The sequence below is a fragment of the Alligator mississippiensis genome, chromosome 1, assembly GCF_030867095.1.
Source record: "Alligator mississippiensis isolate rAllMis1 chromosome 1, rAllMis1, whole genome shotgun sequence".
Lineage (NCBI taxonomy): Eukaryota > Metazoa > Chordata > Crocodylia > Alligatoridae > Alligator > Alligator mississippiensis.
This window is the reverse complement of record NC_081824.1, coordinates 36,671,490-36,686,179: the sequence shown is the minus strand read 5'-3', so window position 1 is coordinate 36,686,179 and position 14,690 is coordinate 36,671,490. Positions and strand designations below refer to the sequence as shown.

The window sequence follows — 14,690 nt, the reverse complement described above, 5'->3', positions numbered from 1 at the left end:
ATAGTACTTGTGTTGGGCAGTACTATCCTATGGCAGAGTTAATTAGTTTACTTTAGCCTAATAGCGCCGCATGTCTAGATGATGATGCTTTACTGCAGAGCCAATTAGTCAACTCCACGGTAAAGTGCATATGAAAATGCCCCCAGAGATTCCAAAATAACACTATAAACATTATAAGCCTGATAAAGGGAAGAGACAAGTGTGCATTTGAAGAGGTTTCAAAAGGGGAAGGGAAGTTGGTGCTCTGGATTGCACAGCAGCTATGTTTTTAGCAGTTACCTGTGGACAGGTTGGGAGCAATACAAATGTAGCTTCCAGGGTTAAAGCTGGAACAGTTCTGCTCTGTTAGTATCACTCCCAGCTTGTGTACATGTAACTGTTAAAATGTAATGGGTGTTGTGCACTCTCAAGTAGCAGCTCCCCTTTCTCTTTTGAAACCACTCCAAGTGTACATTTGTCCATGACCAAAGAATGCCTAGCTTCCAAATATAGTTACAGACTATTAAAAACAAGTGCAATTGTATAGGACACCAATATAAGGAAACAGAGTGCTCAATACACTCCTGAATGTGTGTGGGAGGAATCACTGTCTAGGTAACAGAGTCCTTTGCACTTACTGACCAGGAACAAAGTAGTCACTTCCCACTGGAAAAGATTTTCTTTCCCCCACTTTGAAAAGATACAGCTGAGGGTGTCTTACCCATCACAGTGTGTCCTCACAAGGACAGTCTCAAACACACCCCACAGCCTTTTTCTGCTTGTACATATGCCTGTAAGGTTGCTTCAGGACCTCCCCAGTGGCTGCTCTCACACATGCCAGAGGCTGAGGTCTCAAAAGTGACCACAGGAGAGTGTCCCTAGAGTGGCCTCATGACTGCAGATCTGGAGCATGTATGAGGGGCAAGTAAATGGGTATACTTGGGACTGCAGTGCAGATATATCCTAAGAGTTCTACAAGTAAATCTCAAGATGTCAAAAAAACCTCCTCTCTGACCCACACAGTCTGAAGGAATATAGGAAATATACCAGCAAAACGGGTGATTTAATGAGGCTACTACCACTGCCTTTTGTCCCTACTTTGTCATCTGTAAAATCTCTTTCACACGTGGTTATCATGAGATATATTTCCAGAAAAGCTAAAAATACAGGGTGTAATAAGCGCAAAATATTCATGAACACAGAATATAAGTCTTCCCTCCATTCCTGGGGAAAAACATCATTTTGAGATTCCCCAGTGAATGTTATCCATTTGGGGTGAAACTCATTAATGATGCAAATGGATGAAATCTCACTTTGACCCGCAGTATTTCCCAACAGTATTCACCTACATGAGCCCTCCACTGAATTATATTATTCAATAGAATTATAGTGAGGATAAATTTAACATATTACGATTATCATCCACTATAAATTACTGAAAAATACTTTCATGAAGGTTTCTGCTTTGGAGTCACTTGGTGCTTTTTAAAAACCTCAGTGCGCACGCATGCACACACACATGCATGTATCTATGACCATGAGGTAAGAGTTAACTGAAAGTTACTTGGTTTTGTGTAATTATACCTTTGTTTTCCCCATTTTGGCTATGCTTGTCATTTCAGTGGAACACAATAAATTAAGGATCCCAACCCCCAGGCCGTGGCCCAGTACTGGGCCATGAAGGGTTGGCTGCCAGTCCGCAGGAAGGTTAGCTGCTGGACTGGAAGTATGCTGGTATGACCGGTATACTAAGAATAAAAAAGGTTTGGTTGTCAGTCCGCAGTATGCTGGTCCACAGTTTGCCGGTTCACGGTTTAACAATCTGCAGTCAAAAAAGGTTGGGAACCACTGCTCTACATTCATCTTAGTTTCCCCTCCTTCCCTCAACCTTTCCCAGTCATTTGCATTTAATCACCTTGTTACTTTTTATTTAGTACCCCTGCCCTCTGCAAATCCATTCCTAAAACCTGATGAAGTAGGCTGTATCCTACAAAAGCTCATGCCTCTCTGAATGAGTTAGTCTATAAGGTGTCACACTGCCTTGCCTTCTGCCTCACTTCAGACTACCATGGCTACCACACTCTAAACGACACAGGCTTTTGTTGGAGTGGGGCTTTTGACCAGCTGCACAGGACTGTAAGTTGGCACAGGCTCTTGCTGAACTGCCACAGGCTAAATTCAAAATCTATTTCAACACTGAAAGCAAATTACAAGTAATTCAGTTCACAGGCTAAAGTAAATAATCCACAAAAATCCATAATTTTCTAAAGATTTATCACAAAAAACATCCAGCCTTGCAGAATCCAAAAGGTTAGACCTTCTATTCATGTCTCCTAATTTATTTCTTGAATTTCAAATGAATAGTTACCTTTTTTTTTTTTCTTTTCATACATCAAATCACACAGCTTGCATAACACAACAATTAGGACAAACCATATCCATGGGTTTTCTGCTCTGTGTATAAATTTGTGAAAATATCACTAGAATATAAGAATTACTCTCTCAAGTAAGACCCTGTCTTGGATGGCAGCTGGTATTCAGAGGAAGATTCAAGAAACCTATTCATAGCAAAAAAAAACCCCTAAAGCATTAGAGCTCATATTCTTTTTTTTTTTTTTTTTTTTTTTTTTTAAAGGATCCTATCTTAAGTGACTATTATCCATATAAATATCTAATCTTTTTGGACGCTGCTAACTCCTGTCTGCAACATCTAGGGCAATGAATTGCACTGCTTTATGTGTTCTACAAGTAAAAAACCCTCTTTTATGGATTTAAAATGTGTGACCTTTTGCATTTGCCAAGCGTGGACATGTGACATGATGAAAGCAATATAGCTTCCACCACTTCTGAACACAGATGTAAGTTATACTGGTGTCCAGAGAAGCCAAATGACCAGCACTTCCTGAGTAACTGCCAAAGCAGGTACTGCTCCTGTATCTTAATACATGACTGGGGACACAGCTTTTTGCACCGAGAAAATAGCTAACCCAGGATAGGAGTGGACACAAAACATTGCAGCAGTGTAGTTTTACCTACAATTTTTCCTGGGGCAACTGTACAATGTATTCTAATAAGATATACTAGGGCTATATATATATATATATCATGGGTCAAATCTTTGTTTATTCTGGTTTAAGGGAAGTTTACACCAATATAAATGCATTGACTGCCCCTTTTTTAATTTAAAAAGATAAACAGGAACGCATGCTCTACGCTCCCTATACTCTTCATCATTCTGTATCCCTCTATCATGACTCCTCTTACTCATGCCTTCTCTAAACAGTATCTGTTTTTCAAACTGTCCTCTTACAGAAGTTTTTCCAAGGCTTTAATCATTTTTATTACTGCCCAGAGATGTCTTTCATTGCTGTTATATCTTTATGAAAAAGGGATAATCAAAATGGGACTGAGTATTGCACTGAGGGCACACTATTGCCTTGTTGTTACTCTCCCGCATTATGTCAATGGCAGTGATAGTGTCAGTTTTATTTTTTTCTGCAAAGCACATAGCATATTTTGAGCTGTATACATGAACCAAAAAAAAAGCCAGAACATACTGAGTTATATCATCAGGAGCATCACTTGCAAGTAAAGGGAAGCAATTCTTCTTTATTCAGCACTGGGGAGGCTGTGCTGGAGTACTCACCTGGAGTGCTCTATTCAATTTTGGGGCCCCCACTTCAAAAAAGATGTGGACACAGTGGAAAGAGTCCAGTGCAGAGTAACAAAAATGATGAGGGGTCACAGAGATAAGATTTATAAGGAAAAGCTGAAAGAACTAGGGTTATTTAGTCTAGAGAAGAGAAGACTGAAGGAGGATTTGATACCAATCTTCAAATACCTAAAGGGTAATTATAGAGAGGATGGAGCTTTTATCTGTGGCCATAGGGGACAGTACTAGGAGCAGTGGCTTAAGCTGCAGCAGAGGAAATACAGGTTGGATATTAGAAGGAACTTTATGACTCTGAGGGTAGTCAAGCACTGGAAACGGCTCTCTGGAGAAATTATGGAATCTCCATCCTTGAAAATTTTCAAGAGCAGGTTGGACAGACCCTTGGCTGAAATGGTTTGGTCAGGAACCATTCTGCCTTGAGCAGACTAGAACCACTAGATGACATTGTGAGGTCTCTCCTATCCCTAGTTTCCTATGATCCTAAATAAAATGAGTCAGACTGTGGCATGTCCTGAAGGCTTATGCAGAGCAACAAAAGAGCATGAACTGCTCCTTACTTCCCTACCTGCTCTGCAGGGGGATATGTGGGAGTAAAGGTACACTTTCCATAAAGCTATTTCTCCACACTCCTGTGCAAGGTCTGGGCCACTGGAGACAGGGAGTGGACAGTCTTCTGCCCACCTATGACCTGGATCAGCGCTGCGAGGGGTGTCTATGGGGGAGGCTAAGGTGAATTTTGGGGTGGCTATAGCCCCCCAAGGCCCGCCCAGCACTGCCCCTACCTATGACCCCACACAGCTTAGCTGAGCCAGCATACTTCCCCCCAGGGGAGAACTAGGAAGCAGTTCTCAAATCCTAATTCCCAGGCTTCTCTTGGGACAATATGTCTAGGTGATTCCCCATATACAGGACTCAAGGCAAAGCTATGCTTGAGATAAACATAAGCAATTAATTGGGAGTTTGAAATGGCAATGGCAAACTTTAAATAGATGGGCCTAAGGTATTTTTAAATTTTGTCTGCCCATTCAATCCTCCTTTTACTTGCAAAACATTAACAGTTTAACTTCCCCAAATGCAGAGCAAAACCCAACCCTCAAACCTAAGAGAGAAAAAGCACATGGTCCTGTTGAAGCAACTGCAGAAATGCGAAAGATGGGGGAGCAGGTGGAAATCTGTTCCAGTTGCTTTGAAGTGCCACCTGCCTTGTTTTAAGTTAAAGTGGCATACACAAAGACATAACATGCAGCAAAATGGAGGAAGACGAAACATAAAATGCTACACAATATGACAAGGTTCATGGATGATTTTCTTCCTTGCCAGTTTGACAGAGCACTTCTTGATCAGTTCAAATCTATTTTGGTGGCAACACTTACCAGATAATCTTGTACTTGGCAAGATTTAAATTCTCATGCAATCCACCTCATGCTGTGAGGCCAAACTATTTTTATCAAGAAAATGATCTACACGTTAAGTAAAACTTTTTTGAGGGTCACTTGAGACTACTAGCAGTAGATGATCACGTTAAGCTCTCTGTTAGGTATTCCAGGTCTAGGTCACAGAATTTCCACACTTAGCTCTACTCTGCCCCAACAATCGTTATAAGGACACGGACCGCATAGTTCTGGAAATCGGAAACACTGAAATAATACATAGGTTTATATGACCCTGCCCTCTTTTGCATCACCCTTTGCAGACACAGTTGAATGACTGGCTGCTTGACCAAAGTAGCAGTAAGTAGATTTGTACTTCCCCTGATATTCAACTTTCTTCTAGAAAATTCAGAAAAAATGTAGGGTCCAGCATGAAATGACTGTGAACTGAGATTATATGGATCTAAATAAGGTAGGGAAAAAACACTATTTTTAAATGATGCTATATTACTAAATCTATTCCCTACCATTACAACATGAAAATAAGCTACTGATGTTTTCCATATTTGTCAGGACAGAATGAACTCCCTTACTTGCTTCCTGAGCAGCATTTTTAATGGCATCAATTGAATCCATAACCTAACAAAACTTACATAATACTTATATTTCTTCATGTGGTTATAATGCAATTAAAAGATGAAGAGATGTAAGTGGCATCTAATGCAACTCCCTTGCACAGATGCAGGCTTCAATGCTCCTAAACCTAGACAGATGCCTGGTCCATCATCTTCTTGAAAACCCAAAGGAGATTCCACATCTTCTCTAGGGAGCTTGTCCATTGCCTACAGGGAGGAAGTATTTTCCAAGATTAAAAAAAAACAAAACTGTGCTATGCTTCTTAACTTTCTGCCATGTGTCCATCCCTCTGTGACAAAAGAGATCAATTTGCCTCTTTATTTTCTTTTCTCTAAACCAGGGGCTCTCAAGGTTTGTGATACCACAACTGCAAGTGCTGGATGGAGGTGGCAGGGGACAGGGTGCTCGCATGTGGCAGCCACTGCAGCCACCCACCACTCCGTGCCACCGCACATACCCCTGGGAAATTTGCAGCCCCCTTTTAAGTTGCTTGCGACCCCCAACGGGGTTGCAACCCACAGTTTGAGAACCACTGCTCTAAACTAAGCATAGCTAATTCCTTCAGCTTTTCCTCATATGGTTTTGCTTTTCAACCTCTTTAGTGTCTTTGACTTTGCTTCTACTATGGCAGCAGTTTCATCTAGGGAGGAGAGGGCTGAACATCTCCTGCATCTTCTAGTCAACAGGCACACTTTAGACCCATAAGTTCACCAGTGAAAACACTCCAGGATTGTCGGCAATAACTGTTCTTGAGTCTGATGAACCTGAAAGCAGCCACTGAGGGACAATTCCAGAGCAGACTTACTGGTGAACTACAAGGTGTAGAGCATGGCAACAGATTTGGTAGGGGATGCTCAGCCCTGTCTCCCCTGAAACTAGCTGTTGCTGTATAAACAAATGCTTTTCCCTTCACATGTGGACCCTCACTTGTCTTAGCTGAATTAAATTTATTTTCTATAGTTCAGTTCTCCAAAATAACAAGATTTCTTTACATTTTAATTCTATCTTCCAAATATTTGCAATTTCTCCTAGTTTTATGCCATCTTCAAATTATAGTTAGGCTTCCTGTTGGATGAAATAAAAAGTCTTTTATTCAGCTGTCTCCTTCAGCTGGGGCATCTTCAGCCATACATGTGTTCAATACCAGCAGGCAAAGCCCTCATGACCGGGGATCCTGGTTTTCTCTGATAAAAAAATGTAAATTCTCTGATAAAACCCCCAAAATACATGATTAAAATTAAAGGTCCCCCACCCACCCCCGCTAGTGCCTCACTCCCCCTACCCCACAACCCCCACAGTCCCCCACAGCCCTGCTGGTGTCCCTCACTCCCCCTCCACAGCCCCCCAGCCCTTCTCATGCCCCTCACTCTCCCCCATAATCCTCAAGCTCTGCTAATGCCTCTTACTTCCCCTTTCCCCACCAACCCTGGTGGAGGGGGCCCCCAGCTGCTAGGGCTATGGTGCCAGGGACCCGGGTCCACAACCTCCTGCCCCTGACAGAAGGCAGCTGCTGCTCCAGTGAAGCAAAACACGGAGCTGGCTTCCCACCCCTGCTGTCTGCTGCGGGCTTGAGCAGGTGCCCAGGTCTCCGTGGCTGCGTGCACTCCCAGGAGACAGAGGGGACCCACACCCCGCAGATCGGTGCGCAGGGCAGGGGCAGGGAGGGTGTGCACTGCAGGCTTGGGCTCCCACCCTGCTGCCCTCTCCCAAGGCCTCCGCAGCCCAGCGGAAGCAACCCAGCACTGCAGGGCAGAGCATGGCCACACAGGAAAGCTGCTTGCAGCTGCAAGCTCTGCGCTGCCCTGGTGATGCATCTTCTGCGTGCACGGCAGCAGTGAGGCCCACAACTCCACACTGCTGCCCACACTGTCCCTGCATACGCAGAGGACATTTCGCCAGGGCAGCATAGCTTGCAGCAGGGTTAAACCCACCGGGCTATGGAGGTCCTGGTGGAGGGCAGCAGGACAGGAGCCTGGCCCACAATAGGCAGCTCACCCCAGCTCAGCCCTGCACACAGATCTGGAACTCTGCCAGCCTGCAGAGGGCTTGCTGCAAAACTGCAAAATCCACGGGTTTCTCTGCTAAAATGAGAAATCCATGTTTTACTTCAGTAAGCAGGGAAATCCATGTTTTACTCTGTTTTTCCATGGGAAACAGAAAACCCAGATCCCTGTTTATGACAAATCAAATATCAACACTATCTTCCATCAGGGAGGTTCTGGTAGGCACAAATTTTTGCCACGTGATTTCCAGTATGGTAGCATTACTATTCACATAATTAAGGCAGTTTACTGGCTTAATGGCCCATTGTTCTTTACGTCACAGGTGTTAAGAGTTCGCTCTCCTTTTTATGTGCCTGGATGTCCCACTAATCAAGCTAACCTTTCTTAGGGTAATTTTGCTCTCTGCTAGATGTTCCTGTTAGCCTAAGCAGGAAAAGAAGGGTGACTTAGCTGAAGTTTAGACTCTCTCTCTGCTCTATAGTGCCATACCTGTGAAAAAAAAAAGTTTCTTCTTCATTCTGCATTCTGCTATTTAAAAAAATCTGATAGTTTATAGTTATCATTATAATTATATGGTACTTTCATGTCTTTGGATAAACCACTATTTCCAACCCCTCTGTGTAATCCCCATGATATAAAAACTGCAGTTGCATGTTATGAATCAGTTATTTAAAATGTAACCTAATAATCAGAAGTGGCTTTACAACTAGACAAGCCAACCTCTGCGCAGTTTGGTCGACCAACTGAACAATTAAGACCCTAAGAGTAGGCCATCTGTCAAGAATCCCTTCCAGCCCTGGACTGAGAAAGTAGCCCAAAGTTATAAAAAACCTTTTGTCCAATAATGCCACCTAAAATTTCAGAAAAAGAGCTGCAATTCTGGTTGAGATGGAAGAGATGAATTCTACCTTACAATGGCAAGCTAATCTTTATCCTTAACTACAAAGCAGCAACATATCCCTCTATATGTTTCTAACCTGTTTGTTGCTAGGTAATTCTCCTCAACCAGATGAAGCAGAAAATGTATATTTCTAACCATACCACGATAGCATTTAATTCAGGACTTTTCTCTTTATCCTACTTCTGAGTAAGGAACTATAGTATCCAGGACACAGGAACAGCTACTTCTTGTTACCTGTAAAGGAGTGAGAGAGCAAACAAAAGCCCCAAGGTGCCTTACATGCTGGGCAGGGGAGGTCAGGAGAAGAAAATCAGCTGGCAGCAACAGACAGGGAAAGTGAAAACAAGCAACACTTACAGCATGGAGAGCCGGCAGGGCTGCAGCTGGAGATTGGAAGGGAAGGGAAGCCATCACCACACTTGCGGAGCAGCATCTCACTCCGGATTGGAGGAGGGAGGCTGCTCCGAGGTATTTCTGGCCCCGGAGAGGGGCAGAGGTGGGTCAGTTCCTTGCAAGCCACAGAGAGAGGAGCAGCTGAGCATCTGGGCAGGCAAGTGTTGTGAAACTTGCTGGAGAAACACTGCAGGTGTGACCCTGAGAAGGAGGCAGGCAGAGGCCTGCACACACAAGGGTTCTGATAATCCCTGGAGTGGAGTGACAGCAGCGGATCTGGGGGAAGAGGCTAGAAGAATTGCTGTTCCAGGTTAGAGCCTCGCTGCACTTGGGAGTGATCCCATTGGGACTGCAAACACTCATAAGTAAGCCAGGGCAGGCCTATGCTGAGCAGTGGCTGAACTGATTTATTTTGTTGCAATTGGGACATGACAGCCTGACCCCAGGTGAAGGGGACATGGACTGAGTCTGGCAAAGAGACTGAGAGCAGGCAGATTTTTGCTTTCTTTTTTTAAAAAAAAAAAGAAAAAAAAGAAAAGGGGGATATTTGAGTGCAGGCCAAGGCCAGCCCTGGAAGGGTGTGCACCTAACCAAAGCCAATAGTCACCCTGGTGGCTGAGGGTAGAATAATAGACCAACAGGCAGTTGGCTAAGACCTAGCTGCAGAGCACGATTAGTGACACCTGGCGAGGCTAGGGTGGGGTAAAGGGGAGGTTTGGAGCCCCACAGAAGAAAACAGGAATTGAGACTGGGTAGGATCACCTTGCCTCCTAGCAATATAATATCATCAAAGTCATGGCAAGCTAGAAAACATAAGACCAACTTCCTGGCAGACCAGGTGATCCAAAGCTGAGATCCATTCTGTCACTGCCTGTAGGAAAACGAGCTCAGGGCAGTGGCAGCAAGCCTTACAACACCTACAGCTGTCACACTACCCCTGTGACTTGACTTCACTTCCATGTTCCATTCTCACAATGAAACACAGTGGGTGTGTCTACACGTGCTATTAATGTGACTGATTAAACTCTGGTGCAATTTGCACTGGAGTTTATTTCTCCTGGGCATTGCATTTACATGTGTACCAGGGACCACAGCATGTTGAACCAGGTCAGAGCGGCCCCTGCCAGCCTGAGACTGCTCCAATCCAATTCAACACGCTGCAGAGAGGCTGGCTGGGGCACAAGGGTGCTCCAGTGTGGGACTAACTGGCCGGCAGCCCCTGCACTGAAGCACCCTCATGCCTCAACCAGCCCTGGTCACCATCTACACATGCATTGGGGTTCACTAAACACCACTGCAGGATAGTACTTGTGTTGACAAATACTAGCCTATGGCCGTGTTTATTAGTTTACTCCATACTGATAGGACCACATATATAGATGCTGAGACTTTACTAGGGAGCTAATTAGGCAACTCCACACTAAATGTTTCATGTAGATGTGCCCGCTATTAGTTATAGGGAGATTATAAATTGCGATTATAAAATGGATGAAGATAACCTATTCTCTGCGGCCAATTGGGACAAAAATAGGAGCAATGGCCTCAAAGATTCTCCTAATCACCAACCTAAATTTCCTCTGCTGCAGTCAGAAGAAATTTAAGCTGGAGATTAATCTTTCTGAATATGAGCATGGTCATGCATTGGAACAGATTACCTAACTAAATTGTGAAATAGCCATCCCTGGAAAGAGCAGGTCAGAGAGGCTTGGCTAGGATGGTTTAGTTAAGGAAGCTCCTGTCCTGAGCAGGGGAATGGACCAGATGAGGTCCCTTTTAGCTGTTTTCCTATGATTCTGTTACATCACTAGTATGCTTCATAGACAAGTAGCCAGATACTTAAAAGAACATTATATGAACTTCAGTAAGATTGCACATGGATCCTAAAATTAAGCCTATACTTAAGACCTTATAGGATAGGTGACCAAAACAAAAACTCTGTCTAGTGATGGCTGTATATTTATTCTATTATACAAATATTAGACTTGGTTAATTTTTCTTGTCTAATTAGACAGGACAAAATCTGAGTAGATAAAAACCATCACTGACTTTCAGTTTAGGAAGGAATGGTTTGTTTTGAAGAACTGGAGAGCCACAAAATTTCAGGAAGCCATTTCTTCCTTTAAGAAAAGTAGAGCAAAAAAAAAAAACCCAACAACAAAAAACCCCACCAAAAACCCAGAGGTAGAAGAAATGAAGAGTACAAGCTGCTCTTGCTCTTTTAGAGAAATGAACCCTATGCCTCATCCATTTTTACCTTTCTAATGATAAATGTTTTTTTTTTACCAAGGTTTTGATTCTTCCTGCTATGCTGGAATCTCCAAAATGATTCAGAATTTCTAGACTTGAATAGGGAATCATTAATAGACTTTACCCCAGAATTTTCCCTGATGATGACCTGTTGCTATGGGAGTCAACTTCTTCAGCAAAACTAAAAGGAAGAAGTACCATACCATTAATCACATCATTAATATACCCCTAATGGGCTGAGGTTCATAACCCCTGAGTGCTGATGAATTGGAGTCACATAAACCTACTCTACCCAATGTTTTAATCAACAGTGATGTTTGCTCAAAGGCATGGCAGCCAAACTTGTAAAAAAAATGTGCACTTTACAAGCATAAAGTGCAAACGAGGAAGTACATAGGCTTAGCAATAACCCTCAGCTTCTCCGCTCAGAATGTATCAGAGCTAAAGGAGTTGCTAATATTTCAGCAGAGCTTCCTTTACCATTTTAATTAAATTGTTTTGAAATCACTTTCAGATTTAAGGGGTACAACTCATTTTTAAAGTTCAAAGCTTCTCTCCTTGACATTCATGGTAGCGGTCTAATTTGCTTCATTGGCTTTGGGCTCAGGACTCCAGTTCACTGTATTATACACATAAACTGTATTCAAAGCCAAAGACAGTTTCAGCTGCAAATAATCAAAAATAATAGCAGAAGGGGAGGCAAAAATTAAGAGTTATGGGAAAAGAACCCATCTGCAGAAGTTCCATCTGAAGAAAGCTCTGAGCTTGATACAGTAAAGTAATTACTAAAAATGAATGCTTCATGTATGTTTTTGCTCACTTATTTAGGAATTGTATCTGTTGCACAGGTGCATATATTTTAATTCTATTTTTTCGTACCTGATATGAAGAGTGAAATGTCTTCACTGTGTCTTACCTTTAAGGTTTAAATTTGCCTTTTTTCTTTGATGCTGCTGCAGGATGCCTTCTGTTTGGCTGTTTTGCTATTTTGATTTGTTATTTTTGTAGTATTTGTCAATTTAATAGCATCTTGGAGCCAGAGCTTTGGTGCCTTGAAAAAGATATGGGGGTATCTGGGCTTTAATACACAGTAGAAAGCAGCCTTCATTAAAACCTTGTTGAACTTAAATTGAGAGATTGTTAAAACTGACCTTTTGTCCCCGCAAACTTTTCAGCTTCAGTGAAGATTTTAGATTTCTTGCAATCCTAAAAACTCAGAATGAAGTTCTGCTCTGGGAAGTAACTGTAAAATTGGCAACACTGACATCTTTTACTTATTGCCTGTAGATCTAATTTGCTACATTTGTATACATTTTTTTCTCTTTAAACATCCCTACCCCCACATATACACCCTGGCCTCTACGAGACAAGTTGCTCCCATGATATATATGTCCACCTGGAAAAATAAAAATGTTGTAACCAGAAAATATGTGGTAAGCCTGCCACTGATGTGTTGGCTAGAATACAGAGCCAGATCTGTATTCCAAAGTGGCATTGCCCAGGTGGGGCTGACAAAACGAAAAACTTACATTAGCTGACAAAGTAGTGTTGGAGTAATGTTGTAGCTGGCATATGAAATTATATAAAGTATGTAATCTGATTTACCTGGAGACTTGCAGTTTTGTTCTTCTTAGCTGGCAGACTGACCTCACTTTGGCAAAATGTGACAGTAGACCAGCTTAATTTAGCAGGGAACTCTTCAGTAAACTGAATCATGAAAAGGAAGCTTACAAGAAATGAAAACTTGGACAAACAAGTAGGGAGGAGTATAAGAGCGTTTCTGGGGCATGCAGAGATGAAGTCTGGAAGGCCAAGTGCAACTGGAGTTGTAACTAGCAAGGGACATGAAGGATAACAAGAAGGGTTTCTACAAGCACATCAGAAGCAAGAGAAGGATCAGGGAAAGCGTGGATCCCTTACTGAATGAGGGAGGCAACCTTGCAACATAGGATGCAGAAAAGGCTGAAGTGCTAAATGCCTTTCTCACCTCAGTCTTCACAGGCAAGATCAGCTCCCAGACTATTGCACCTGGCAGCACAGCCTGGGGAGGAGGTGAGCAGCCAACAGCAGTGAAAGAACAAATTAGGGATGATTTAGAAAAGCTGGACATATACAAGTCCATGGGGCTGAATGGGATGCACCTGAGGGTGCTAAGGAAGTTGACTGATGTGAATGCAGAGCTATTTGCTATTATCTTTGAAAACTCATGGTGATCAGGAGAGGTCCCGGATGATTGAAAGTTAGTTGTTAAGGGCAAACATAGTTAAGTAACTATGTTTACATAGTTAACATAGTAGTTAAGGGCAAATATAGTGTCCAGAGAAAAAGGAGCATCCAGGGAACTACAGACAGTCTCACCTCAGTCTCTAGAGAAAACATGGAACAGATCCTCAAGGAATTTATTTCAAAGCACTTGGAGAATAAAAAGGTGATTAGGAATAGTCAGCATGGATTCACCAGGGGTAAGTCATGCCTGGCCAACCTGATTGCCTTCTATGATAAAACTAGAGAATTGCCCATCAAGAACAATGGGAGGGGGAGGGGTGGTGGAAGCTTGCTAACCCTAACCTCCCTCCCCACACCACCACTGCCTCCCAGGAGCAGGGAGGGGGAAGCTTGCTCCGCTGTTTCCTCCATCCCCCTCTGCCAGCACCCCGTGCCGCCACCACCTCCAAAGAGCGGGGCCAGGAGATGAGGCCATTGGTGCTGGCCTTCTCCCCCCCCACCCCCCCCCGCCATCTCCAGCAGGGAATAGTGTTGGGGGAGGGGAAGGGGGGGCGGGGCAAGGTCAGCAGCACTGGCCTTGCCCCCTGCTCCGTCCCATCCATCCTGCCATCATGGAAGCACACCACCTCTTGTCCATAACACTCTTGGAGCACTCTGATTGGTTGTTTCAGTAACCAATCAGAGTGCTCCAAGAGCATTACGGACAGACAGTCAGACGGACTAAGCCCTTTATTATATTAGACTGACTGGCTCTGTGGCAGACCAGTTGATGTGATGTACCTTGATTTTAGCAATGCTTTTGATACACAACACTCTCACAGGCAAACTAAGGAAGAATGGGCTGGATGAATGAACTGTAAGGTGGATAGAAAACTGGCTTGAGGAACAGGCTCAGAGGGTACTAACCAATAGCTTGATGTCTAGTTGGCAGCTGGTATCAAGTGGAGTGCCCCAGGGGTTGGTCCTGGGGCCAGTTTTCTTCAATGTTTTCATCAACAACTTGGAAGATGCAGAGTGCATCCTTAGCAAGTTTGCAGATGACACCAAGCTGGGGGAAGTATTAGATATGCTGGATGGTAGGGCTAGGATTCAGATTGACCTAGACAAACTGGAGGATTGAGCCGAAACAAATCTCATGAGGCTCAACAAGGACAAGTGCAAAATCCTATGCTTTGGATGGAACAATCCCATGCACAAGTACAGGCTGGGGGCTGACTGGCTGGGCAGCAGCTCTGCAGAAAAGGAGCTGGGGGTTACAGTAG

The 14,690-nt window shown here is 43.5% G+C and overlaps 1 long non-coding RNA gene across 3 annotated transcripts in view; it reads right to left on the bottom strand.

The window, feature by feature from the left end:
• Nucleotides 1-9,195, bottom strand: part of LOC109284389 (uncharacterized) — a 44,503-nt gene extending 35,308 nt beyond the window's left edge. For 2 of the 3 annotated variants that reach the window (XR_002091836.2, XR_009463064.1), the window contains exon 1: nucleotides 8,920-9,194. This is a non-coding gene — a long non-coding RNA (uncharacterized LOC109284389). Of the gene's footprint in view, nucleotides 1-8,919 lie in introns of all 3 variants that reach the window. The other variant, XR_009463063.1, reaches the window with a different exon arrangement.
• Nucleotides 9,196-14,690: the final 5,495 nt, after the last annotated feature.